The sequence below is a fragment of the Triturus cristatus genome, chromosome 7, assembly GCF_964204655.1.
Source record: "Triturus cristatus chromosome 7, aTriCri1.1, whole genome shotgun sequence".
NCBI lineage: Eukaryota > Metazoa > Chordata > Amphibia > Caudata > Salamandridae > Triturus > Triturus cristatus.
This window is the reverse complement of record NC_140590.1, coordinates 146,793,283-146,820,825: the sequence shown is the minus strand read 5'-3', so window position 1 is coordinate 146,820,825 and position 27,543 is coordinate 146,793,283. Positions and strand designations below refer to the sequence as shown.

Below are 27,543 nucleotides of genomic sequence, written 5' to 3'. Positions count from 1 at the left end.
CCGACTACTGCCAAGCAGCTAGTTCGAGAATTCTTCCCACGGTACGGTTTACCACGTGTTGTATATTCAGATAACGGTCAGCCTTTCTCATCCGAATTAATGAAACATGTCTCACTCTTGTTGGGATATCAGTGGAAATTCCACTGTGTCCGACACCCCGAGGCAGCAGGTCTCGTAGAAAGACATAACCAGACACTGAAAATCAGATTGTCCAAAATATGTAGAGAGAAAGGTGTCGACTGGATAGTAGCATTACCAGTTGCACTCTTTTACATGAGAATGGTAGCACACTCTAGAACAGGGCTATCCCCGTATGAGGTGATCTTTGGTAGACCACCGAATATGTGGGGGACGCCTATACCACGTAAAATAACTGATGTTGATTGTAATATGCTGACAGATTACCTGGCTTCCTTGATGTCTGCACTACAATCTTCTCGTTCACAGGTAGCTGCAGCCTTTCCCGACAACACTGAGGCGAAACCCCATGACGTTGTTCCGGGTAATCTTGTCTTTGTGAGAAACTTCGACAGGAAAAGTCAATTGGAGCCCAGGTGGAAAGCACCCAAGTTGGTCCTGTTGACCACAAGAACAGCCGTGAAGATCGAGGGACGCAAAGGGTGGATTCACTCAAGTCACGTCAAAAAATTTCATGGACTTCCTCCTGACACAGACAGTACTGCCCGTGTGTCTTCCCCCATAGACTCAAAGCTACCTTTGGCTGAGGCCAGTAGCACCGAACTCTATAAACAGAAACTCAGGTCCAGATCTAAACTGTCGGACGATTTGATTGTTTAAGTCCTCTCCAAGGTGAAGCGGTTGAATCTGTCCCGACATGTACCCCTTAGGTCTGAATCATGTAGAGTCCAGAATCATAATGAAACGACATGCTTATTGTAAATTACTGCGTAACCACTGTATTGTGACATTATTAATTTTGTTTTTATTGAGTATTTTATTAATTATTACGAGTATGATTTTGCACATATATCATCCTATCTCTAGACATGTTTATAATGTTGCTGCAGAACATTCTTTTAGTGACCTACCGCCACATGAATTATCTTATAGACTTGCGCTGCGCAATAACACATTCATTAGTATGTTACATCATTCGCATCAGACTAGTAATGCGACCAATTGTTGGGTGTGTGGCCGACTCCCTCCCTATCAGAATAACAAAGGAGTTCTGCCTTTCTTTCCACATCCATTCACACACAATGGCTCCTGTGGAGCATGGTTTAGTTTATTAAATTCCATAGACCCAGACACAGCAGTTTATCAACAACATTGGATATGGGGAAATCTGAATCTAGTTTTATTCAAAGTCTGTCACCCTAATAAGGAGGGTCACCCCAGTAGAACAGGAACTGATTTAGAAAATGAAGTGTATAAATTAGGTAATTTTACGCCTAATCTTATGATTCTGAATGTCAAATCCGAAGTTGAACTAATTCTGCCCACTATGTCAGTATTTCCAGTTAAGGGTGAATTATGTGTAAGAAAAGTTGGTTCCATACATATGGGCCATAGCCAATGCGTTACTACAGTAGAATATAGTGATCAAGGTAAATCGTCATTTAGAGCTTCTCGCCATTCTTACTTCATATGTGGTCAGACGGCATATATGCGTCTGCCTCTAGATTGGGATGGTACCTGTTACATAGCATTCCTTTTGCCACCTGTTTTCCTAGCTCCCCCTGATTATTATCGAAATGTTCATTTAGTACACAATAGAGAGCAAAGAGATCTCCCAGTTGTCGATTATACTGAGACAGCATGGGACAAGTATGTAGATTTCAATAAAGGTATCTTTCCCTATATAGGTACAATATCAAATAGTAAGCTGATACGCAGACTCACCAAGACTCTTGAAGCTGTAGTAAACGAGACTATAGCCGCCCTAGGCAATCTGACAGAGGAACAATCAGTGATGAGAATTGTTGTTCTCCAGAATCGTCTTGTCCTTGACGTCATCCTGGCCGATAGGGGCGGAGCTTGCAGGGTCATCGGATCCAGCTGCTGTATATTCATACCAGAAAATTCGCCATCTGTATATAAAGCTATAACACGCCTTCATAAGATTGTAAGCCAGATACACGAGAATCCAGGCACTTGGACGTGGTCCGGGTGGTTTTGGAGTGTGATATCAGCCTGGGGATGGAGAGTTCTATCCTTCCTAGGTATTGGCCTTCTTATGCTCTTCAGTTGTTGTTTATGCCTACAATGTGGACCAGCGATTTGTGGTCTGTGTGCCACATCATGCATTCCACATCACAGTTCTCGTTCAAAATACCGGAAGAAGAAGGAAGAAGAAATGATGCTCCATGAGCAAATCAATGGAATGATGAAGATTGATGTCTCGTGAAGGGCAAGAAGGGGACAAGGAGGGAATGTGGAAATGTGGATTTTCCTGATCAGTTATGTCCCCTATCTTGGACCCCAACGGTTCTATATGCATGTTACAAGTACATGTATGTTCCCTCCAGTTCCAGTTTCTAAGACGCAAACATATGTGTGTCTACCGTCAACATGTTCTCTGTCAGATCCGCCATCAATGGGCTGGATATTCGATTCCTAAGTATGAAAGGCCACCGACTTTATATGGCTAAGTTACTTCATTTTTACAGTTCAGGCAAGTAGGCCCGATTCTGTCCTCAAAGCCTTTCCCTGCTCTCTGTCTCTGACAGCTTCAGCTTGAGCTCACATCTGTATCCATGAACTTTGTCCTACTCCCTGTGCAGCTAACGGTGCCTGCCTCGGCCAGTTTTCGCCTGTCTGCCAAGAAGTTGTATTTCACCTTCGAATTATCTATTTTGCTCTTCAGCCGATGCATTCCTGTCCAGTGATTTAGGTAAACATTTCCTTTAGCTCACAAGCAAGGGACTCAGCCTTTCCGTCCTCCTGCAAATGATTCATAGCCCTGTTGCCATGGAAAGTTTTCTATCCCTCGCATCTCATATAGACACTTAGACGCTTGTACACGTACACAGTCAGTATAGAATAGATTCTGTCCGAGAGTCTCTTCCCTTGTGGATAACACAGTTCTTTAAACATAGGATGTTAGATATGATTTGGGATTAGGTTGACTTGACCCCAGACTTCTCGTCTCCACATGTAGAGTTAAATGTCAAGTCCCCTTCACCCCCTAGTTGCACGTCAATTACACGTCATGCTGCCGCGCGCGCATCTATGCCAAGTATTATCTTATAGATCCACCTATGTCTGATAATTCTAACCAATCATGTTTCTTTTATTCCTTATTACACCTAGTTTCGATTATGTCACTGTCACGTCATTTTTCTTATCAAATGTTACGCCTTCTACATTCGTTTCATTGTAATGTACTTATTATAAAAATACATGTCTGTTAATAAATTATTGTACTTCACTTCCTGAACCTTCGTGGTGACGGAACCTGAGGGCCGCGACTCGAGTCGGCCATTTTGAATGGAATAAAGCCCATTAGAAAACCTCTTATACCACGGATTCTGCCTCTTGTTATTTTGAGCTATTTACTTTATTTTAAGACTCCGCATGAAATTCAGTCCGGTAATATTTATTTTATTTACCACAACACAAGGCGGAAGGACATCCAAACCTCCGACCTTGGTCTTCAATGTGCCCGGCACCCCCTGAGTGAGATACGATACCAGACTCTGATGACTCCCACACCATGAAATGTGCTAATGAAAGACCAACGTGCCCACACACTTGTCCCTGCTTGAGCTACACCTGCATGGGGTGCCCCAGACACATTGTTAAATAACAACCCATACGTCCAAACTTTGAACACACAGAGGACTCATAACTCCGAGCTGTGGCATATCGTCCACAGAACTGCCACCGGTCTGAGGAGTGCCGGTGGTATGAGACCAACAAATGCAATGAAAGGCAATCCCGGGCACATGCACAAGCTCTGTCACGTGGAACTGTACCGTGCATGAATGCTGCATCTGTTGGGAGCTCTGCCAATGGCAGTTTAGTGAATCAGTTACCGTCTGAGTTTCCAGCTTGCATACATCACATGCATCCATCCCTGGTTCCACTGTCGATCATGCACATTCAGGTGGCCCATGGAGGTCTGCCTAACCAACACAATGGTAGATGAATTGGATTATGACTTGTGTATGCGCCCCCTGTTGGCCCACAAACAAGAGTGCAACTGGGAAACCAATGCATGAGACGCCCTGATCTGTGGCGTATGTGCTGGCAGTAGTGGATGGGAGATTGCACAAGTCATGGTGTGCAGTGACCACATTGAGGCACTCCCCTATTGGGCTGTGTTGCGGAATTGGTGAAAGATGTGGACAGAACACATCTCTCCGGACCAGTTAATGGATTGGCTCTCTCTCATGTTCCTTGAACTCGAGAACGACGTACTTCTGGAACGGATTTCCTGTGAAGCTGCGCTCGCATTCATGGACAAGTAACTACCTTCGTGCAGCCACAACTGATTGACACCCAGAGCACAGGTCCCAACACCGTGTTGCATCGTGGAGCAATGGTCACACATCCCAGGACAACAGTGGACACGCATGCATTCGCCCGTATTTAGAAAGCATATGTGTGCACCTATGCGTGCGGTCACACACCTGTGCAAGGTGATGCAGCCCCATGGGTGGAGCTGCACAGCATCGTTCGGCAACGTTCTCAAGTCGGACATACTGCTGGAGGGAGACTACATACATGGCAATGTAGCACGACATGTGACCTTGTTGGTCTCTTTCACCTGCTCACTGACAGCATAGCACACAGTCGGCACAGTCCGGTGGAACAACTCCATGCAGGTCCCATGGGCTGTGAGTCGTGTCCCCGGGCACGGGGCAATGAGCAGAAAGCATTTGTTTGCCTGTTGTGGCCCATTCCTTGCTTGTACTGACACGCATATGATAATAAAGTTACGCAACTTCACCAGTGTACAACTGTGAGGAGTGCTGATTAGTATGACAAATCCTGTCCCTCAATGAGCATGGTCTGTACACAGGGAGGGACAGACTGCCGCATGTACATTGGTGGTGAATCCCTATTGGCAGTTCCACCTCTGTGAGCCAGACATTTTGTTTGGGATAGTTGCTGGTAGGGTATACAGATTTTCAAAACTTAGATTTTACGGGGAAATCCCTGAACAAATGATGTCCTAGTACATAACCACTCAGGTGGTGGAATATCCAAAGCAACCTGAACATAAGATCCCAAGGGGCAACACAGTGTAGATAGTTCTATGTGAACATCGATTTAAACACAAAGATACCATTATAAAGGTTTACAAAATCAGAGGGTCTATTCTAAATCGTATATATAGATATATATTATATATATATATATATATATATATATATATATATATATATATATATATATTCACTGAAAAAACCATAGGTTTCACACGTTATAGTTAGGAATTAGCATTTAAAAAACCTTGCAAATTCACTTAAAAAACCATAGGTTTCACACATGTTATAGTTAGCTGGACATTTCACTCGAAAAAAAAACAATGAAATTCCCCCGTTACAGTTAGTTCAGGCAACTATAACTCACGTGACCGCAATCCACGGCTGATGACGTCAGATATTACATCACTGTATTTAGACACTTATTTACCCATTTATTCTTTCCTTTACCTTTAGCTATACATGTATTACAAATATTTATTTTATAGAAAGACACATATGTCATCAGTGATGTAATATCTGAAGTCATCAGCAGTGGATTGCGGTCGCGTGAGTTATAGTTGCCTGAACTAACTATAAACGGGGGAATTTCATTGGTTTTTTTTTATTGAAATGTCCAGCTAACTATAACATGTGTGAAACCTATGGTTTTTTAATTGAATATGCAAGGTTTTTTAAATGCTAATTCCTAACTATAACGTGTGTGAAACCTATGGTTTTTTCAGTGAATTTCAAAGGTTTTTTAAATGCTAATTTATGTTTGTATTTTTTTTTTTTGGTTTATGGCATTTTCACCGTGCGCGCACCTCGTGATTTTTTGGTAAAAAAATAAAATGTTTCTCACCCTGCGGGGTCCTTCAGGGACCCCCTGACAAAGGCTAGGGGGTCAGAAACTCTTTCCTGCCCCCTTTTCACGTTTTCCACCTTTTTTCCACCTTTCCTTTTCAGTGCGACAGACAAAATGGCAGCCGACACTTCCTGATTTCGACCGATTCGAAGGTTTACTAACATCCAACAACCAATCAGAATTTCGCTCGCGCACGGCGCGTGAACGGTGCGCGCGTATATATATTTATATGCTTTTAAATGCTATTTTCTCAGGAAATACTGAACAGATATACACCAGACCTGCAAAAGGCTCTTCCCTGACCTGAGGACTACCTCTCTGCCAAATTTCAAGTAATTCTGTTCAGCCGTTCGGGCTGTACCTTCGACTAAAGGTCCTATGGAAAAATGCATGGGGAAAACGTGTTTTGGGACCCCCCTTTTTTCTTAGCCCCCGCTTGACGAATCACCCCAAGACTTTTAGGGTAGGAGCTGAATGGAGCGCCCCATTAGTTTTGAAAATTTCACGAGGATTCGTCAACCGGCGCCAAAGTTATTCAAAATAGAATTTTGAGATTTCCTATGGAAACACGATCCTAACTATAACTATCTACTGGCGACCACCAGTAGATAATATATATATATACATATATTTTAGTGTGCGACTACACCACAACACCGTAACACACAAGACCCACATGGTGCTCAACAGCACCATATAGTAGGTGAGAATAGTCAAATGGAAATGTTGAGAAGCACTATTTTGCATGGTATAACACCGAGTCGGGTACCATTGGTGTATGTTTGTCATCTGGGTCACATAGCATGTTCACCAAGTATGTCCCCCACTAGAATTATACACAGGACGATTTGACGGTCAAACCGTGCAACAGACTCAGTAGAATGATTTACATCATCAATTTTAACTGTTTTTAGCACAACTATAGAGAGCACAAATGGGAAATATATTAATTTCAAGGTAGTAGCACTGGTGAGTCGATAGTCCGTAGACATAAATCACCAAAATCACTCTGACTAAATACATTGAATAAGTCATGGTGTAAATAATATATGTACAAGTTACTTATACGAGATCCCCAAATACATATCCATCTTTTCAAATATTCCTGTTTCTTTTGTCTTTTAGAAAATCTACTGGAAGATATAAGATTATAGGTGAGTGCAATAGGCCTCATTCCTGTGTTGCATGAATAAATTGCTAAACCTAAGGCAGGGACACCGAAGAGTAGACATCTTAGCCCTGAAGAAGGCCCCAGACCCGGAAGGGCTTTAATTGAAGGCGGAAACATGTTGGCATTTTAAAGATGGTATATTTGATTAAATTAAATTCAAAAGAACCCCATTGATTCCACGATTTTATCTTATACCACAGGTACCCTAGGAATAAAGTCTAGAGTGGAGGTATACCTGTAGGTATTTTTATTATATCACCCATCTGGTTCCCTGCATAACCAGTTGTTACCTTATATAAGAACTCCCATAACAGCTGTGGTTGAGTCCGCCCAGGTAGTACCATCTTACCTGGGTATGGATAGACGCCAATGATGAAGCATGTCACTATTAGTGAGTGAGGCGTCTTCTCCTATATCTTTGGATATTCCACCACCTGAGTGGTTATGCACTAGGGCATCATTTGTTCAGGTATTTCCCCGTAAAAACTACGTTTTGAAAATCTGTATATCCCATTTGGGAGAACAGAAAACAGCAGTTGCCTTTAGTGATAGTACAGTACCTGGGAGATTGCAACTGTGCTGCTTCTGTCACTCTCCCCTTGTGTAAAATAGTTGCTGGTACACCTGTGCTCTTGCGTGTCTTCAGCAATGTGAGTATGGTGTCAAACTACTTGCCATGTGGATCAATGTGATCCATTAAAACAGACTGTGTCCACACTGATGTGTGTGAGTAGGTCATGCAAAGAGATGTTCTGTAGCCACATGCGATGTGGTACACCACTTCAGGCGTGCAACCAATTTTGACTTTTCTACAGACAGCCCTATATAACATGGACGTGGGGCTACATTGGGGGGTTGCAAGATTGTTGTTCATGTGCAATGAGGAAACAGCTAGTTCACACCTTCACAGTCATCTAATTGGTCATGTGGGCAAGGCTCAAACATGCGCATTTATGACATTTACCAGGGTGTGCCTTGTTGTGCAATCAATGTCCCTACATTCATCCATACTTGTATACGTGAGTGAACATAGACAGGACGCATCTGTGTGATTTGGAATGTTTTATTCACATTCTGGGGAGTGTCAGAGCTGGAGGGGTACATGGCCAGTTCAAGCCCACATAACGTGGTTGCCCAGTGGTGGGCCAACCAGAGTCCTTGGGTGTTAGACGGACCGGGAGGGTCGGCCGAGGACAAGGGGAGAGGTCTCCGGGGAGAGCCGTCTCCAGCGATCGTACAGACGAGTAACTTCCCCCCCACAGATGTACACCACACAAGGATAGGGTTTAACGTTCTTTATAGGCGATTTCTTAAGGTACGATGGAATGGTACAAGGAGGTCTGGACTCAGGGGTCCCCTCGATTCTAGTCTCTTGGTTTGGGAAAGGGGGTAGCGGGACAGTCTGGTTACCAATCTGGTAGATGCGATGATGGATAGCTCACAATCCTCGAGCTCGGTGTTCTAGCTTGGACGGGCCGCGGCAGTGCCAGCAGGTCCCGGTGAAGGTGGTCGTTACACGGTCCGCGGCAGCGCCAGCAGGTCCCGATGAAGGTGGTCGTTACACGGTCCGCGGCAGCGCCAGCAGGTCCCGATGAAGATGGTGGTTACAACGGTCCGCGGCAGCGCCAGCAGGTCCCGACGAGGATGGAGGATGCAGAAGGCCGCGGCAGCGCCAGCAGGCAGGACGATAGTTCACAAGGCAGGGCTACGGCAGCGCCGGTAGTCCGTCAAGGATGAGTTCTTCTCAGTGTCCGGGATGAGGGAGTCCAGACACCCAGCAGGGGGGTGGAGCCAGCGCCCGGGGGAGCTGGAGGGCGATCGGCACCTGGCGGGGGAGAGCCATCGACACTTCTTTCTCCCATCGACCTGCCAAGTGGTCCGTTCACCTCCTGGGTGGATGGTGGTGCCGGGATGGCGGGGCCTGGCCAGGCCCAGGGTTAGGGTCGAGCTGAGGCCACGCGGCCTCGTGGTGCAGTGTCCAAGATGGCGGCTGGTCCGGCCAGGGGAGCCGGTAGTGGTTCGGCCCCATGATACATAGATGTCCGGGGGCAGGAGTTCCGTCTGGAGACGGGGTGCGGGTTGTTTCTGTGGGTCACACCTGGAGGGCCGGGGCTTGGGCCTTGTCATGCGGGGAGGGAGCAAGCCCTTCATGTGGCCTGTCCAACATTGGGGGAATGCAAGGTTAATCTGAAGAGGAAGAGTTCAGTCCTTAGCTGGATTGCTGTGTCATTGGTACCAGAGCAGATATGGCAAGCCATGTCATGGTCCAGGTGAATGTAGCTGAATGTTCCGGGGGACAGTGGGAGGTGTTGTTCCAGGGCATGATGCATAGGTCTGATCCAGGCAGGTGGAGGCCATGTGGTGGGTACTGATGCTACTGCCTTCTTCCTCACACAGTCATTACCCTCCACATCTTACTCCTCTGAGAAGTCTTCTGTGTCCTGTGTGTCAGGTGTGTGTGGTGGTGTTATGGCTGCATCACCGAGGGGCACTGACACATCAGGGTGTGAAGATAATAGGGCTGCATCACTCTGCGCCAATGGCACATCAAGGGACTGGGATGTGTGTGTCAAAGATCCAGCAGCAGTTATCTGGGACAGGCTCTGTGGCAGCAATGGTAAGATGAGGATCTGCAAGGCATGGAAGATCCCAGCTACATATCGCTGGTGTTCAGCCGTGGCAGACCTACTTCCAGCCTGCATCGGCTCCATGGTCTCCATTGTCCTCCGCATATGTGCCAACTCTGTGCTGTCATCGCTGGCGCCTGTCTGACTAGACCGTTCTTTTATCCGAGTAATGGCTAAGCCTGGGCAAAGCACTACGCTACGCTCGCGTAGTTTGCAAAGTTTGCGCTACTTCGCACTACGCGAATTGCACGTAGCACAGTGCGAACACGCGTAGCGTAGTGTTGAGTAGTGCTGCGGTCATTTTTTGCTTGCTCACGGTCCTCAACGTCAAGTTGGCGACTGCGAGCAAGCGAAATAAACCTCCCGGCGAGATTCCCAATGCGAGGAGGTCAGGTTTCTCACTGCGAGGGGTCGCGTATGCTCACGACCGCTCGCGATGGGAAACTACCAGTTCGCGTTGAGAAAGCTGCCACTCGAGTAAAAATCTACTTGAGCAGCAGAAAACTACAGCTCGCATTGTGCAAGATGCCATTTTCAATGATTGCACAGTGCCGGTTGCTTGTCCGCACTGTGCAATCATTGAAACCGACATCTGGCACAGTGCGAACAAGGTACTACGCAGTTCGCGAAGTGCTACGCGTAGCTCGCGTAGTGCGAACTGCACTTTGCGTAGCTTCGCGAAGTGCTACTTCGCGAACTACGCCCACCCTTAGTAATGGCCCCAGCGAGGTCAGCCAAGTATTGTTGGTGAGCATGGTGTGGACAGTGGGTGGCTGATGGGGACTGTATGTGGTCCCTGATGGGACTCAGAAACCCACATATGGCATCGAATTTGGCTGACATGAGGTTGAACCCCACCCGCAGCTGATAAGCGATCTTCTCTTGGCACGCTAATACAAGGCATTGGAATTCCATGTGTTGGTTGTAGGGGTCCTGTGAGCCAGCCGTGGTGGTGTGTGCTTTCTGCTGTGTGTTCTGTGCAGGGTGTGGGGTCACTGCGATGCAGCTGGGCTGACCTGCTCCTGAGCGTTGTGTGCGGAGGATGTCCACGAGCCGTTGGAGGTTGTCTGGGCAAATGTGCAAGGTGTCCTCTTTATCATCACTGTAGAGATGTGTGGTCTGCTCTGCAGGAGGTGTTGATTGTCCCTCTGCAATGTAACGGGGAGATGCAGTTTAACAGTGTGTTCCATGTATCTTCACGGATAGGAGATATTTACATTCAGAATGAATGACAGTGTAAATTTTGGCTGTTTTGGTGAAGCTGGCTATTTGATGGGAGACAGTGGACATTTCAACTACATGAGGGATGTGAGGTTTTACTCGTACATTTTCATCTCACAGTGTCATGCAATGCCAGATGTAATTGGTCAGTTACTACGTACGAACGGCACCAGTTGTGTCCTTGTCCTGTGGTGTAAGGGTTGCACTTTTTATGAAATTGTCATCAATGTTGATGTACTGTGATTGCTATGTGTGTGTTCTGAATTGTTGGCGAGTCTCCCCTGCAGCTCTGATTTGGCGGCTCCTTGTCCCTTTGAGTCGGTGTGCCTTTGACATGTGTGCTTTTTGGGTAATGGGATGTTTGCGACTTAGGTCATTTGTGCTCTTGGACGTTTTTTGTTCTCTTGTGCATTGTTTGTCTGCAGATGTGTTTTTGACGACATGGGTTGTAGGTGCACCTGGATGTGTCAGAGTGTGACCTGCTCCTTTCCAGGTGTGGTCCACACTCAGCCACCTCAAAGTCGTCTTGTGCACCATGTCATGTATTGTGACTGCAGCCATGCTATCTGTCATGCAGCTTTACTTGCACTTTCCATGTGGCTCACAGAGTCACTGCTTTTCTGCATTCAGCACATGTGCATGGGTAGGGTGTGGCATTGGTGATATGGAGGGGGGCCCATTTGTGCACATTGTGGATGGGGACCTACTTTGTGTCTCTATGTGTGCTGCAGAGTGCCAAGAGTATCAGGGACATGTTATGTTATGTTAAACTTTATTTGTTTAGCGCACGTACACCAGGTTGGTTTCTTGGTGCTGCTATAAACTAGATGTTGCTAGTATGCCTGTTTAAATAGCCAAGATTTTAGCAATTTGTGGAAGCTCATGAGGTTTGTGCAGGATCTGATTTCAAGTGGCAGAGAGTTCCAGAGTTTGGGTCCTAGGGTGGCGAATCTTGACCCCCCGGCGCGTTTTAACCTGAAGGGTGGGATGCTCAGGAGGTGCATGTGGGCAGATCGTAGGTTGCGGATCAGGGTATATCTGTTAATCAGACTGTTGATGAATTTTGGGCTTTTGCCATTCAGAGATTTGAAGATGATGCATCCTACCTTGAAGGCGCATCTCTGAGGTATTGGAAGCCAGTGTAGTCTCTTCAGAAGTGGAGTGATATGTTGGCGCCTGTTTTCTTGGAAGATCAGTCTGGCCGCTTGGTTTTGAACCATTTGGAGGCAGTGGATGAGGTAGGCCGGAATGCCAAGGTAGAGAGAGTTTGCATAGTCGATGTGGGATATCACGATGGCGAGGACTGCCTGTGTTTTAGCTTCTTGAGTGAGGTACCTACTGATTTTTCTTATTTTCCTTAGTTGAAAGCAGCATGTTGAGATCACGGCCCTAATTTGGTTTTTCATGGTGAGGTCTTTATTGATTATGACACCCAAGGTTTTGGTGGATGTGGAGGGGGCGGGGGGCTGTCCCAGTTCTTTAGGCCAGAGTGGGAGTTCCAGGGGTTCGATGGGCCTCCTGTGAGATCACTTCTGTTTTGTCTGGATTTAATTTGAGGTGATTGCTGTTCATCCAGTCGCGGATAACCAGCATTGTAATCTGGAATTTGAGGATGATGGTGGGGGGAGTCATTGATCGTCAGAATCAGTTGAAAGTCATCTGCATAATTGAAGGTCTGGACTTTTCTTTCTTTTAGTGCGTGGGTCAAGGGAGGAAGGTATAGATTGAATAGATGCGGAGAAAGGGAGGAACCCTGGGGGGCGCCGCAAGTGTTCTTATTCTTGGGTGTTGTGAAGTTTCCCAGGCGGACCGCTTGATAGTGGTTTGTAAGAAAGGATTTGATCCATTCAAGCGCCGATCCTTGGATACCCGCGTCCTCCACACGGTCGACCAGGATGTTATGGTCGACCGTGTCAAAGGCGGCGGGAAAATCCAGCAGCACCAGGGCTTGGGGGAGCCTCCATCCAATTTCTCTCGCAGAGAATCTAAGACTGACAGTATCACTGACTCAGTGGAGTGGGCTGGGCGGAATCCTGCTTGATGAGGGTCTAGGTAGTCTGACTGTTCCAGTAAAGTGGATAGGTTTTTGGCTATGTGGGCTTCAAGTTGTTTGGCCATGTAAGGGATCAGCGAGATAGGTCGGTAGTTACAAAGGGTTCCGGGATCTGCTCCCGGCTTCTTCAGGAGGTGGATGACAAGCGCCTCTTTGAAAGCATCAGGTACTTGTCCCTGGGATAGAGATTTGTTTAATAGGGCCATGGCGGGTTCTGGGCAGGCTGTGAAGGCTTCTTTCAAGATCCAAAGAGGACAGCAGTCCCTAGGAGAGCCAGATGTAACTTTGGTCAGTAAGTCTGAGAAGGCTTCTCGTCTTCTCAGAGATTTGTTCTAGCCTTTGTGTATTTATTGGTTTGGTTAGACAATTGGGCTTAGTGCAAGTAGGGATGCTTGCTTTAATAATTTAGATTTTGTCAATGAAGAAGTTATTCAGGGAGTCGCATAAGGGTTGCGAAGGTGTGGTTTTTGATGTCACTCGATCAGGATTAGATAAGTTATTTATTATAGAAAAAATGTCCTTAGATTGATTTTTGGAGTTGATTTTAGGTGAGAAGTATTCTGCCTTTGTGGTCAAGATCGATTTTTTATAAGTTCTAAGGGCAGTTTGAAAGACGTTTTTATCGTCGGGTGAGTATTTGATTCTCCATTTCCTTTCCGCTTGGCGCAGAGCAAGTTTTAACTTTTTTAGGTCGTCAGAGAACCATTTTTGTGCTTCGTGACGACATGCTCATTGTAACTTCCTAAGTGGGGCATGTTTATTGCTGGCTGTCAAGAGCCATTCCAACAGGTTTTCCTCACTCTTATCTATGGAGGAGTGGTTGATGGGAATTGTGTTGGCCAGGGGTTCAAGGAATTGGGCTTGGTCGATGGTGTTCCAGCTCCTAAAGTATCCAGGTACTGGTAGGGGTATTTTAGGTTTAGTAAGGTTGTTTATGGAAAATCTTATGAGATGGTGATCTGACCAGATACAGGGAGTGACATCTGGGTTTGTTATGGTCAGGTTGGTGGACCATAACTGGTCTAAATTATGACCTTTAATGTGAGTGGCGGAGGTGATGTACTGACGGAGGTTAAGCCCCGTGAGTAGATCAGTTAGTTCTGCTGAGTGAGGTCCACCTGCTGGGTCATTCACCCAGTAGTTGAGATCCCCAATCATAAGTATTTTTGCGTGGTTAGTCGTGATGTGTGTCATCTGTTCACCCAGAAGCTGCAAGAACTGTGGCATGCTCCGAGGTGGTCTGCAGAGTCTGACACATACTAGTGGGGCAGAGACGGATTCTAGTTTAATCACTAGATTGTCTACTTTTGGTAGGTCGAGAGGGGTAAGAGCAGAGAACTGTAGATCTTCATGTATTATGGTTGCCACCCCCCTCCTGTTTTACCCTGAAGACAGTTTGCTTGCAGGATGCAGTAGTCGACGGGCAGGGCTGATATCAGGGGAGGAGTACTGTGTTAACCAGGTTTCTGTTAACAATAGGATATTAGGTTTTTCGTTCGACAGTAGATTATGTATTTCAAGTTGGTGCTTGACCATGGAGCGGGTATTTAGATAGATAACTGTTAGGGATTGTTCCCTGTTTGTGGCCTTGATGTTTGGTTTCTTATTCTGGTGTGTGAGACCACTGAGTTCGGGAAACAAGGATCTTTTAGACATTATCCCATTCGTGGCTATGTTAGCCAGGCACCTTTCGTCGATTGCAAGTGCATTAGAGTGGAGCGATATAAGTTTGGCCGTGGAGTAGGTGGTGTTTTGAGCATATTGGATTGCCCCTGGTCGGCCGCGGACAGGCGCAGACGGGCTTGCCTTTGGCGCGTCCGCTGCGCTCCTGCGCTGCTGGTGGCATTTATATTTGTATTCAGCCTTAGCCCCTCCCACTCTTCTGTGATTGGCGCTTGTAGCGTTTACACTAGGAAGCGAGTGAGCCGGTGTGACAGCGGGGAAATCGGCGCGGTGAGTGCGATTCAATTTTAAAAATCTAAGTGCAGCAAGTAGTTTGTGACAATTAGATTCATAGGCAACACAGTTTTAAAATAACAGGGCGGTAGAGTGTTCGCGCTAGCACAGGCAGTGGCACCTTCAAAGTGGTTACTCTGGCACTGCTGGCGGCTTTGTATCTGTAGTCAGCCTTAGCCCCTCCCACACTGCACACTCATTGTGGGTGTGCAGTGTGTTGCTCATTATTGTGCATGTGTGCCATTGTGCCCATATCCCTCCATCCCCCAGTCCCTGGTCGTTACACTCACCCTGTAGCTGTTGGGTCAGGTCATATCGAGCTGTGTCCAGACACCCAACTCCTGCCACTGTCTACACACTGATGACTGTGGCCACCATTTCCTCCAGCTCATCCAGCTCCTCCTGTGGCGCAAGACTCCCTCCTCCAGTCGCCTTTGCTGCCTTCCTGTTGGCAGCGAGTTTCTCCTTGGTTTGGCTGTGCACTTCATGCCAGCGCCTCTTGGCCTCCTCACCTGACCTCCTCGATACTCCAACTGTATTCACATTGGTGACGATGGACTGCCATATTTCCGTTTGTGTTGCCAATGACACAGTGGAGGTGACGAACAGTTGTTGGTAGCGTTCTATCACCTCTGTGACGATGATCCGGTCTTCCTGCGGACTGAACCCAGTCTTCCTCTTCTCCTTGCCCTTCCCCAACCTCGGGGTTCAATCAATCAAATAATTAGTAAAGCGCACTACATACCCGCAAGGGTTTCAAGGCGCTGAGGGTGGGGAGAGGGGGGGTGCTGTTGCTACTGGTCAAACACCCAGGTCTTGAGTTGTCTCCTGAAGGTTAGAAGGTCTTCGGTTTGTCGTGGGATGAAGGGGAGGGTGTTCCAGGTCTTGGCGGCACGGTGGGAGAAGGATCTGCTGTGGTTCTACGTATGCGTGGGACGGTAGCCAGGGAGAGGTCTGCGGAGCGGAGTTTCCTGTTGGGTACGTAGAAGGAGAATCAACTGTTGTGGAGTGCCTTGTATGTGTGGATGAGGAGCTTGAAGGAGATTCTTCTGTAGACAGGGAGCCAGTGCAGGTTCATAAGGTGGCGGGTGATGTGGTCGCGGCGCGGGACATCAAGGATCAGGCATGCAGAGACATTCTGGATTCTTTGCAGTCTGTTGATGAGCTTGGTCGGGCCTCCGGTGTAGAGGGGGTTTCCGTAGTAGAGTCTGCTGCTGACTAGGGACTGGGTGACTGTTTTCCTTTTGTCTGGCGGGTTCCATCTCTAGATCTTGTGGAGCATACGGAGGCTGTTGAAGCAGATGGAGGAGACAGCGTTGACTTGTTTGGTCATGGTGAGTTTCGAGTCGAGGATGACTCCCAGGTTGTGTGCATGGTTGGTGGGTGCAGGAGGTGTCCCCCAGCGATGCAGGCCACCATGCTGAGGGGTTGGGCCAGAGGATGAGGATCTCCGTCTTGTCTGTGTTCAACTTAAGGCGGCTATCCTCCATCCAGTCGGCGACGGCCTTCATTCCCTGGTGGAGGTTGGATTTGGTGGTGACGGGGTCCTTGGTGAGGGAGAGGATCAGTTGCATGTCGTTGGCGTAGGAGATTATGTTGAGGTCGTGATGTCGGGCGATGCGTGCGAGAGGCGCCATGTAGATGTTGAACAGCATCGGGCTGAGGGAGGATCCCTGCGGGATGCCGCAGATGATCTCGGAGGCTTCGGATCGGAACGGGGTGAGGCGGACTCTCTGGGTTCGACTGGAGAGGAAGGAGGAGGTCCAGTCCAGGGCCTTGTCTCGGATCCCTGCGTCGTGGAGTCGTGTGCGTAGTGTGTGGTGGCAGACAGTGTCGAAGGCGGCGGAGAGGTCCAGAAGGATGAGGGCTGCCATCTCGCCGTTGTCCAGTAGGATTCTGATGTCGTCTGTGGCGGCGATGAGGGGTTCCTGGCTAGACATCCGTGGTGCTTGTGGGGTTCAGGTTGTCCTCTGTAGTCGGTCTGGGTGCATCTATGGTGCTACGCAGTTTGATTTGGTATGTGGGTGGTTTTTTTTGCTTTTATAGTGCATTTTCCAGCATGACGCGTGGGAATTGCAGGCCTGTCGCTGGTTGTCGCTGATTTTTGTATTACGATTTGGGGCAAACCCAACTTTTTTCACGATGGTGTTTTGCATTTTTGCAGAGTCGAGTGGATTTTAGCACGGTCATTTGATGCGTTGTCGTGGGACTATTGCATGGTGCCGCCGGCTTGGGAATACCACGTTAACACAGAGTTATTTTCCCGTGATAGACTGCGATGTGAGCAGTTGCGAAAGCTAATTTCGTGATGGTTATCACACGTTCTTGAGAATATCCCCCAATGTCATATTATTGGAAGTTAGAAGGTCCTCTCTAGATTTGAGAGCCGCCTTCTCCTGGGCTTGCAGGAGGATGTTACTGCTGTATCCCCTTTCCCTGAATCTGGACAATGCCTGTTCAGAGCATTTGATAAACTCCTCATTGGTGCTACGGCTACGTTTCAGTCTGAGGAGTTCCCCGTAAGGGATACTCCGAATTAGATGACTGGGGTGAGAGCCGGTCGCATGGAGAGTGGCATTCCCTGCTGTTGGCTTTCTGAAAAGTGTAGATTCGAGACTACTTTCCCTAATATAGATGGTAATGTCAAGAAAGGGAACCTTAGAAGGACTAATCAGTTCACTAATAAACAATAAAGCACTCTCATGGTCACCTTTCCAAATAAAAAACACATTGTCTATATATCTGTGCCAGTGCAAAACGTGTTTGTCAACAGTTCTGGCCAGGGTGCCATGGATATATATATATATATATAGTAATAAATATTAAATATATTAAAGAAGAACATTAATTTACAAAAAATAAATTAGATTTAACATACATTTTAACTATAGCAAATAAACAATTTTAAAAAGTTAAACATAATAAATATATATATATAAACTTTAAAACAATTAAACTAATAATTGTAATTATATAAAAAAATATATATATTTTCATTAAAAAAAACATGGGTTTCAGGGACGTTATAGTTAGTTGCACATTTCACTCATTCAAACCATAGAATTTTGGCCGTTATAGTTAGTAGAGCTAACTATAACTCGCACCCCCGCAATGCACTGCTGATGACGTCACATATTACATCACTCATGACATGGTCAGTGACACCACTGATGTCATTTGAGATGTCATCGGTGATGTCATCACTGATGACATCATCCAGTGAATGTGTGTTTTTGTAAACTTTAAATATATTTTATATATGTATATGTTAATGCCAAGGTGTATTGAAGAATGAGTTGGTGTACAAGTGTATAGGTGGAGGATTTATTAGGTGTGTGACTGACTGTATAAGTTATTAAGTGTCCCTTACTGAATGCATGGGTTAGCGACTTAACTGTGTGAGTGTCCATCAGTCTCTCAGTTGTTGTATAAGCTGCTGCACGGGTTGATAATTAGGTACATGACTGTCTATATGGCTTATTTATTGGTAGCATAAGTATTAGTATGGGTGGCTCAGTGTTTGTGTGTATAGGGGTTGGGCGGTGTGCAACTTTCAGCCAACATGTGTGAGTGGCTAATTTACTAGGTGTATGGGTTCAATTGTGCAAATGGAAATAGCTGTTTTGGTGAGTGTGTGTGTGTATCACTGTGGTGGAGAGTGAATGTATATCTCACTGGTATATGTGTGAGTAACTACATATGTGAAAGGCAGTATACGAGTGTTGGAATATATAAATGACTCTGTGATAGTGAGTAATTGTGAGAGTGGCTGTATAAATGAATGTGTGCTGGTGTCAGGGATTGTATAAGAGAGGCAGTATATGTTACTATTTGCATGAGTAGGTTAGATACTGAATGTATAATTGTATAGGTGAGTAAACGGCAGTGTTAGATTCTTTACATGACTAGCTATGTGTGTCAATAACTAAGGATGAGTGATGGTGTATGAGTGTTTGTATAGGTGTATGAGTACATATAATAGTGCTATATTGATGAGTAACTGCATGTATGAGTTACTGTATGGGTGAATTAATGAATGTGTGTGTATAACTAGGAAGTAGTCAGTGGGTATATAGTAACTGCTATTGGTGTGTCTATGGTTTAGAAAATGGTAGTCAGTATTTTAGAGTGGGTGTATGAAAGGTTAAATCAGGGTGTGAAGAGGTGCATTAAATTATCACATGGATGACATCATCAGTGATGTCATCACTGATGTCATCAATGATGTCATCAGTGATGTCACTGACCATGTCATGAGTGATATATGTGACATCATCAGCAGTGCATTGCGGAGGCGCATGTTATACATAGCTCTATTAATTAGAACGTCCGAATTTCTCTGTTTTTTTACGAGTGAAATGTGCAACTAACTAGAACGCCCAAGAAACCTATGATTTTTTCAGAGAATTTCAAAGGTTTTTTAAATGCTAATTTGTAACTATAACGTCCCTAAAACCTATGGTTTTTTCAGGTTTTTTTAAAATGCTAATTTCGAATTATAATGTTCATTAAAACTATGTTTTTTTCAGTGATTTAAAATTATCATTTAATTTTCAACCTGGTGAAAACAGGCAATTACGCCAACTTTCCAGCAATAGCTTCCGCTCAAAAAAATAAAATGCCACAAATGAGAGCAACAACTAACGCAAATAATATGCAGAGTAGGCGTTCCTGTACAAAAATAACACAAAAACACCACTTCACGATATCTTCAATAAGCAGGCAAATCTGCGGTGCGATTCAAAAACAGGCAATAAACTGCTTGAGCAGTAGGAATGTACCATCTGCCTTCTACTGGTGTAAAGTAGGACTACCTACAGTGTGAAAGGGAGCCCAGCCCATAATCATATCTGAAGACGAACACATGTCATAGAGCTACTGATCATGCACCTCCTGCCACCACCCTCAGGACCTTTCCCCAGACCACCCTCCCCCCACTACCACCGAGGCAGCACCCAACAGGACAGTGGACCTTCTGAAAACGGCATGGCCCCTCAGCCACACAATAGCTGAATGTTGCGAGATGTGGCAACCAAACATGTGTGAAGGACGCAACACCGGTTTAGAGCCAGCAGCCACTTTGAGGGCCATGATATCCCTCTGAATCCTCAGGCCGGATGATCTCCAGCTGAAACAGCCACCAACAAGAGTCCCTGGCTGTTATCTGGACGCCGCCTCTCTCCGCTGCCTCGAAGCCTGACTCCGCCCCTTCTCATTCCCGCGGAGCTTGCGGAGTCCGTGAGCGGAAGAAAGAGCCGAAAACGCGGCCAGCACCAAGCGGACAGACTGTCTCGAGAGCCTACAGCCAGTAAGAGCCGTCGGCATTGCCGTTTTCGTTGCAGTTATTCTTCCGACCAGTTGCCGCCGAAATCGAGTGGAATCGTAGCTGTGAGCTAAATCTCCATGGGGCTTAGTTCCTTGCCCTCACTGCCCGACTGCAACGGCATCAGCTACGCGGCTGCCATCTTGCTTCCCCCTTCATATACACATACATTGATTCATGTGAGAAACTCATTAAGTTGTTCATCCTCTCCCTCCCAAATAAAGAAAAAGTTGTTGATAAATCTCGACCAAAGGTTGATGTTTTTGAAAAACAAGGCCATTTCATTATAAATATGTTTCTCTTCAAATAGACCCTTACAAATATTGCCCACAGCTATGCCGGCCCCACTGATCACTGCAGCCTCTTGGAGTCAGGCTGCCACCAGCCGATTCAGGACCTGCGGCCCGCCAACCTCTCTTTGCACCATGGGGCTGAGATTGTGAAAGTCCAGGCTACAGGTACAGTAAGGACAGGAGAGAGAGTAGAATATAGGGGGACTGCTTACAAAGCCTTCTAAGCCACAGAGATCCCCAGTGGGCAGCCAAGCACTGGCAGACCACGTGGCAGCAGGTAGGTTATAGGCCACTGAGCGGCATCCCAGACCTTTGATGAGTTCCATCTCCTAGAGGCCTCAATGGGGATGGAGGATGGGCTGAATCGGGTGAGCTTCCTCCAGCACTGCTACTACTCATCCAGGAGCAAGCCTCAGTCAGGCACAGCGTAGATAGGGAACATTATGTCAGGATTTTGGCAGGATTAGTTGGTGGGGCAGCAGAGTTCCCTAGAAGCACGTCCAGACAGCCATGTTGCTTGGCCAAGTCTGCAAACCTAATTGTTAACTTTGTAACATTTATACATGATCATGACCTAAATCCCAATCTGTCAATGATGTATATTGTGACTTCGGGCCATAAATCCATGAAATTTAGAACCTTTTTTATTGATAATCTGATTTTAGAGATAGAGGTATAATGTTGCAGCAAAGAGGGAAACATGAATTCAAACACATTGGAAGGGGGCACCCTTTGATTCAACAGTTTGATTAGAAAATAGGGGCCACATGTACGTAGCTTTTTTGTTGTTCACCGAACTGGGCTGTTTGCGACAGCAAAAAAGCTTTTTTGTACACAGTACAGAACAGTATTTTGCGATTCAGTAACCTACGACAGATTTTCAAAATGGGTTAGCTATTTGGTATTAGGAACGGGTGTGTTGAGGCGTCACTTCCTAATAGCGACTCACAGTGCTATGTACGAATGTTTTGTGACCAAAATGCAGTCGCAAAACTTTTTCATTTTGCCGCCTACTTCAAGTAGGTGGTAACCCAGTTGAAAATGGAAAGGGGGTCCTTAGAGGACCCCTTCCACTTTATGAATGGTTGCAAAAACATTTTTTAAGAGAAGACAGTGGTCACAAGGACCACTGCCTGCTCTGAAAAAGTGAAACAGAAGCATTTCATCTGTGGTTCCCAAGTTGCGACCTACCTCATGAATATTACAACCCTCATTAGGAATCGCTAAATGTGTCAAGGACACGTTTGTACATGGGTGTTCTCGATTGACCAATAGTGAATCACAAAAATTCACTATTAGGAACTAGCAAATTAAACATAAGTACACGTGGCCCCAGATCGCTTAAACACATGTTGGAAATATGTAGAAGATAATGTATACTGGGACTTTACTAACGTTACGAGTCTGCTGGTGGAAGAAACGAGGTTTTAAATGTGACTTCTGGGTCTCCCACCTCTCATTTTCCATGTCATAAATACATCAGATGAATGATATAGAACATATCATTAAGATGATATGTTCTATATGCTGGTCTCTATTTGGGCTAACCCGGTGGTTTCAAAGAGTGATGAAAATGTAACTGAATGTTTGAGGGCAGAAACCATGTTGTGGCCTCCAACTTAAACACGACAGGAGACGGTAAGTAAATAACTTTCTTAAATGTATTCATGGTTCAATGAGCCACCGCTGCCCTCAAACAACAGGAAAGCTCCAACTGACAAATGTGGAACCCTCTCAATGGTCAGCCGCTATGGCAACTCCTCAGACATTCCAAGGGTTAAGAAAAACAACCCTTGCTAAACACAACATATTACCATTTGTTTTAACAAGAAACAAAGTCTACCTCTGCAAACGTAAAAGTGCAAAACACCAGCCACCAAAACATAAACCCCCCTGCAAAAAACCTGAAATCTTAAAGAGAGCAATGAGCTATGCTTGCCACATGAGAAAAACAGAAAGTACATCATCTTAGCTTCCAGGGTACATGTTTCACATGACTCGACCTTCGTGGTTCCACACAGGAAGTTGTTCACCAGCAGAGGGCAGGGCTAAATCAACATCTTGTCCCAAATGGTTTGAAGCCCCAACACTTTCACCACTTTGCTGGCATTCCACCGACACCCATCACGTACCATAACGGCACCACCACACACTCTCTCAACATGCATATACCGCACCTCCCTTTCTGACAAAGTCTGTATTTTTAACAAACCATGTCATCAGGGGACCACAAAACAGGTCTAACAGACTGCTTGAGATCATATCTCTTTCCCATTTTCTCTTGGCCCGCTTCCACCCTGGATTCCACAGCCCCTTCAAAGCACCCAGCATGAAACTTTATAACCATCTTGAGTAGCCAAGCAGGATATAAAGTGGGCGTGGGCATGCGTCTCTGAGACAAACAAATACCACGATTTTTGTGAGAGAATGTGGCGTAGTGCGGTAAAACCACAACATTGACCTAACCGCACCCTCCACATTGTAACCATTGCTCTTTGCCCACTTGATGCATTCAACAACCACCCAATTCATTCTTTTCACCAATCAGTTAGTTTGTGGATGACGACCTGAACTCCTCAAATGTTTAATACCCGATTCACCCAGAAATGTGCTCATCTCATGGTTCACAAATTGCACCCCATTGTCAGACACTAACACTTCAGAGAAACCTTTTCTCATCAAAATCTTCTTTAGGAAATGTATAGCATTACTCGCAGTTGGCGACACAAAATCGTACTTCAGGCCACTTACTGTGGTAATCCATCAAAACAAGCGCAAAGCATAAATGGTGTGGAAGAAAACTGAAAGGTCCCACCAAACCAATTCAGACCTTTAACCATGGCTTCTCCGGCAATGGTATGGACTATAGCAGAGGTGTAACATCTTGGTACCCCTTCTCAGCCCCAGAACTTATAACACACTCTTTAACCACCGACTTAATGCCCTTATACATGGATGCCACCAGTAGTGTAATCTGACACGCCTCCTAGTCATTATGGATCCTAAATGCCCATCATGGGCACAGCCCACCAGTAAAGCACGAATGCCAACAGAGGGAATGCACCTGTCATCTCTCACAATCTCCCCATCTTCAATGGACAATTCCTCAGCAATTTTACAAAATGGTTGAATGTCTGGAGACACACATCTCTCACTGGGCCAACCCTTCACTATATATGTTTGACCTTCCTAAGCACAGTATCCCAATCTCTGTGTTCTTCCACTCACTCTCGCTACACGCTTTGTTTTCCAAAGCATCAACATAAACGATAAAACAATCCTCTTCGTCCTCTTCCACATCAAGCACCTCCTCTTCGCAGATAGGAAGTCTGGAGAGAAGATCAGCTCTGACATTATCCTTACCCCGAATGAGTTTGACAGCAAAATCATACTGTAGCAATTTCGTAGTCAAACGTGCTATACGTGGCATAGCATACTTTAGTCTGTCACCACCAAGAATGTAAACTAGAGGCTTATGATCAGTTTGTGTCACAAATTTCCTGTCCTACATGACACTCCTGAATTTCTCACTAGCCCAATAGCATGCCAATAACTCTTTTTCGATCACAGAGTATTTAAGCTCTGGATCACGCAACACCCAGATGTTGTGTTGACACAGCACCTAATCTGTAGTTACTGGCATCAACCGTTATAGTACAACGTATATACGGGTCAAAGGCACTAAGAGTTTTTGCATTAGTCAACTCTGACTTGTATATCATGAACGGGTCTTGACAATTATCATTCCTTTCAAACGGGACATTAGCTCTTAACATGTTTGACAGAGCCTTCATCTCAGTTGCATAGTCCGGTATAAAGCACGCATAAAACTTGCACAGACCCAAAAAGGAGCACAGCTTATCTTTGTTACTGGGACTCAGGCACTCAACCACAGCCTTCACTAGACCAGGCCTTGGGCTTACTTCCTTGCATGACACCAACTGTCCCAAAAACTCTATTTCTTTCTTCCAGAACTCACACTTCACTTTTTTTACAACACCCTTCTCCTCAAAAATCCAGAGCACAGCCTTTAACGAGTTCTCATGATCTTCTAAATGTTTAAAGAAGATAAGAACTTTGTCCTGAAAAATGACGACCCCTTTCACACCATTGAAAATCTGCTGCATTATGCATTGAAAAACCGATGCAGCCGAAGCCAGGCCAAATAGCATCTTGCAAAACTGATAAGAACCAAATGAGGAATTAAATGCCGTGTAATTGCAAGACTCATCATCGAACACCACTTGGTGGTAAGCTGATGCAAGATCAATCTTAGAGAACTACTCTGCACCCCTCAATTCCTCCAAAAGCTTGCCAATCTTGGGCAGAGGGTAGGAATCAACCCATATTTCCTTATTCTGGCTTCTTACATCAATGCACAAACACATATCCCCATTTTGTTTGCGACCAACAACTAAAGGGCTCAACGACAGGCTTGGTTCTATGGGTTCAATAACCCCACTACTCTGTAGCCTGCCCAACTCTTTCTTAAGATCTTCCCTGAGGTTGAAAGGCACAGATCTAACCTTATGCTTCATGGGGACAGCCTCTTTCTTTGCTTTAATTCGGTGTTTGAAAGCCGCTATTTTTCCGAGACTGTTAGAGAATGCCTGCGGAAACTCTTCTTCTAAACATACAGAAGCTGAGGTGTCTTTGATAACCAGTACTTGTTTGCTAGTGCCAGGTCTAAAAACCATACCAAAAGCCTCTGGTGCTAACACCCAAGAATAGTCAGACCAGAAACCGCAACATAGATTTTCCCTTGGATCCTATGCCCCTTGAACTAAAGAACATCTTAAATGAACCCTTCCAACTCAATTCTTCTCCTCTCATCTGATACAGGTGCTCTGTCTGGAGGGAAAAAGAGCCCTATTCCCCCAAATTCTTTTAAATAGTTTGTAGGTGATCATTGAAATGCGTGCACCAGAATCCACCAATAAAATGAGGCTCTTGTCTCCCACAAGCACATCAACATTTGGATCCACACAATTATTTGGGTCACCAGAAACTATGTCACCATCAGACACCACTACAATCCTATCTTGTAAATCCTTTACCTGCTCATGTTCACTCACTGAACCTTTTTCCATCACATAAGTGACCTTGGCTGGCTTAGCCAGGCCAGACTAACACACTTTGGCAAAGTGACCCATTTCGCCACACTTGCGACAACACACATTCCTGGCCGGACACACTCTCCCATGTGGCACATAGCCACACCAGTAACAAATATTGGTTCTTTTTTAAAAAGCATTCTTGTGGACCTTGTTGTCTTTGCGTGGTACACTGGTAATCACAAATACATTAGCAAAGTCCTTTGGTTAACAGTTTATATTGAGTTCCTTGATAAACAACTGTGCCAATTCAACACTTTTTGCTACCGTCATAACATATTCGAGCCCTGGGTCACCCGTAGTTAGAAGTTTCAGTTGAATGGGTTTGTCCCAACAGTGAGTGATACATTGATCCCTGACCAGCTGTTCATGGTATCCTCAAATTGACATTCAGCACTAAGTTTCCACAAGGCACTTATATATGTGTCCAAATTCTCACCCTGTGACTGTGCACATTAAAAAAATGTATGTTATAGCGCAACTAATCTAGCCTGCACATCAAATTTTATAACTAACTTCTTAACTTCTTATTACTCATCAACCACCTCAGCGTCACCCAACACCAATTCAGGGAGATGTTTGAAAACCTTTCTACCCTCAAAATCCCAAAAATGTAGAAGAAGACACTTCTTCCTTTCAGCCCTGAAAGGTAATGCACCAATTGCTCCCAGGCAAGTCTCGAAAGCATCAAAACACTGTCTCCACTGAATATGCAGACTTCCTGGACGGTGGAGGATTAACTGACTGCATATTCACCAGGTGTATCGGCTTGTGTCAAACTGCACAGATAATAGAGCAGACCACAACTATGTGCCAGAACACAATTACACAGGGTATACGTAGGGAAACAGGGGAGACAAAATTGAACAAAACCCCACTGAGATGTTACACATCCAATAAAGTTACTGAAATAGGCTGCAAGAAACAAGTACAGCATGGTGTGCACATCACCAAAATGTATGGTGATGCGCAAGATGCTACCATGCAATGAGAAAAGAAAACAGGTGTGCGTATCACCAAACTTGATCTGTGGCACGCCAAACTCTTACCTGGTGTGCGTGTCACAGTTGAAAAAAAACCCAGAAGGTTTCAAACCCCACCAGGTTAAATTGTAGACAGTCCTCCAACGCTGAACTGCCAAAAGAAACTGCCGAACACAGAGGCTTAGAAAAAACAACTACAGCGTTAATTCCCCTCTGCGATGCCGTTCTCCTGGGTGCCGAGTATCCTGCGTCTTGAATGTTTCAGTGTTACATGCTTTTAATTGGGAATGACTGAATTGTTTAAGACTCCTTGGATTATCGGGAAAAATTAGAGGAAATATTTTTTCATTGGTGTGTGAAGGGAGACCTATTTGCACACAGTCTCTGATAGTTATGGACGTGGTTTACTTTTTGGGATGGATATTACTCTTTAATAGTTGTTGTTTTCAAAAGTTTTGCCACTTCATGAAACCTTTAACTTTTTCCTACACTTTAGATGTGTCCAACCTCAAATGTACTTTATATTTTCAAACTTTTAAAAACTTTCATGACATAAGCACTTGTTGAGAAACTGGTGATTCACAAGTGATTTCTTATACCTGCAGCTACTATTGTGCCATTGTGATGTTGTGGGACATTTTCTGCATCTTGCTATCAAGTTCAGAGCTGGTCTTGGTGAATGTTATATTAGTTGTTTTATGAATTTATTAAGATTGGTTATTGTTTTATGATGTATTAAAATTATTGTTGTATGAATGTACTTATTTATTTATAAGGCTGC

At 45.4% G+C, this 27,543-nt stretch overlaps 1 protein-coding gene across 6 annotated transcripts in view; it reads right to left on the bottom strand.

The window, feature by feature from the left end:
* LOC146809066 (uncharacterized) overlaps positions 1 to 27,543 on the bottom strand; it is a 461,119-nt gene that overhangs the window by 299,838 nt on the left and 133,738 nt on the right. The gene's annotated exons all lie outside the window — the stretch shown is intronic.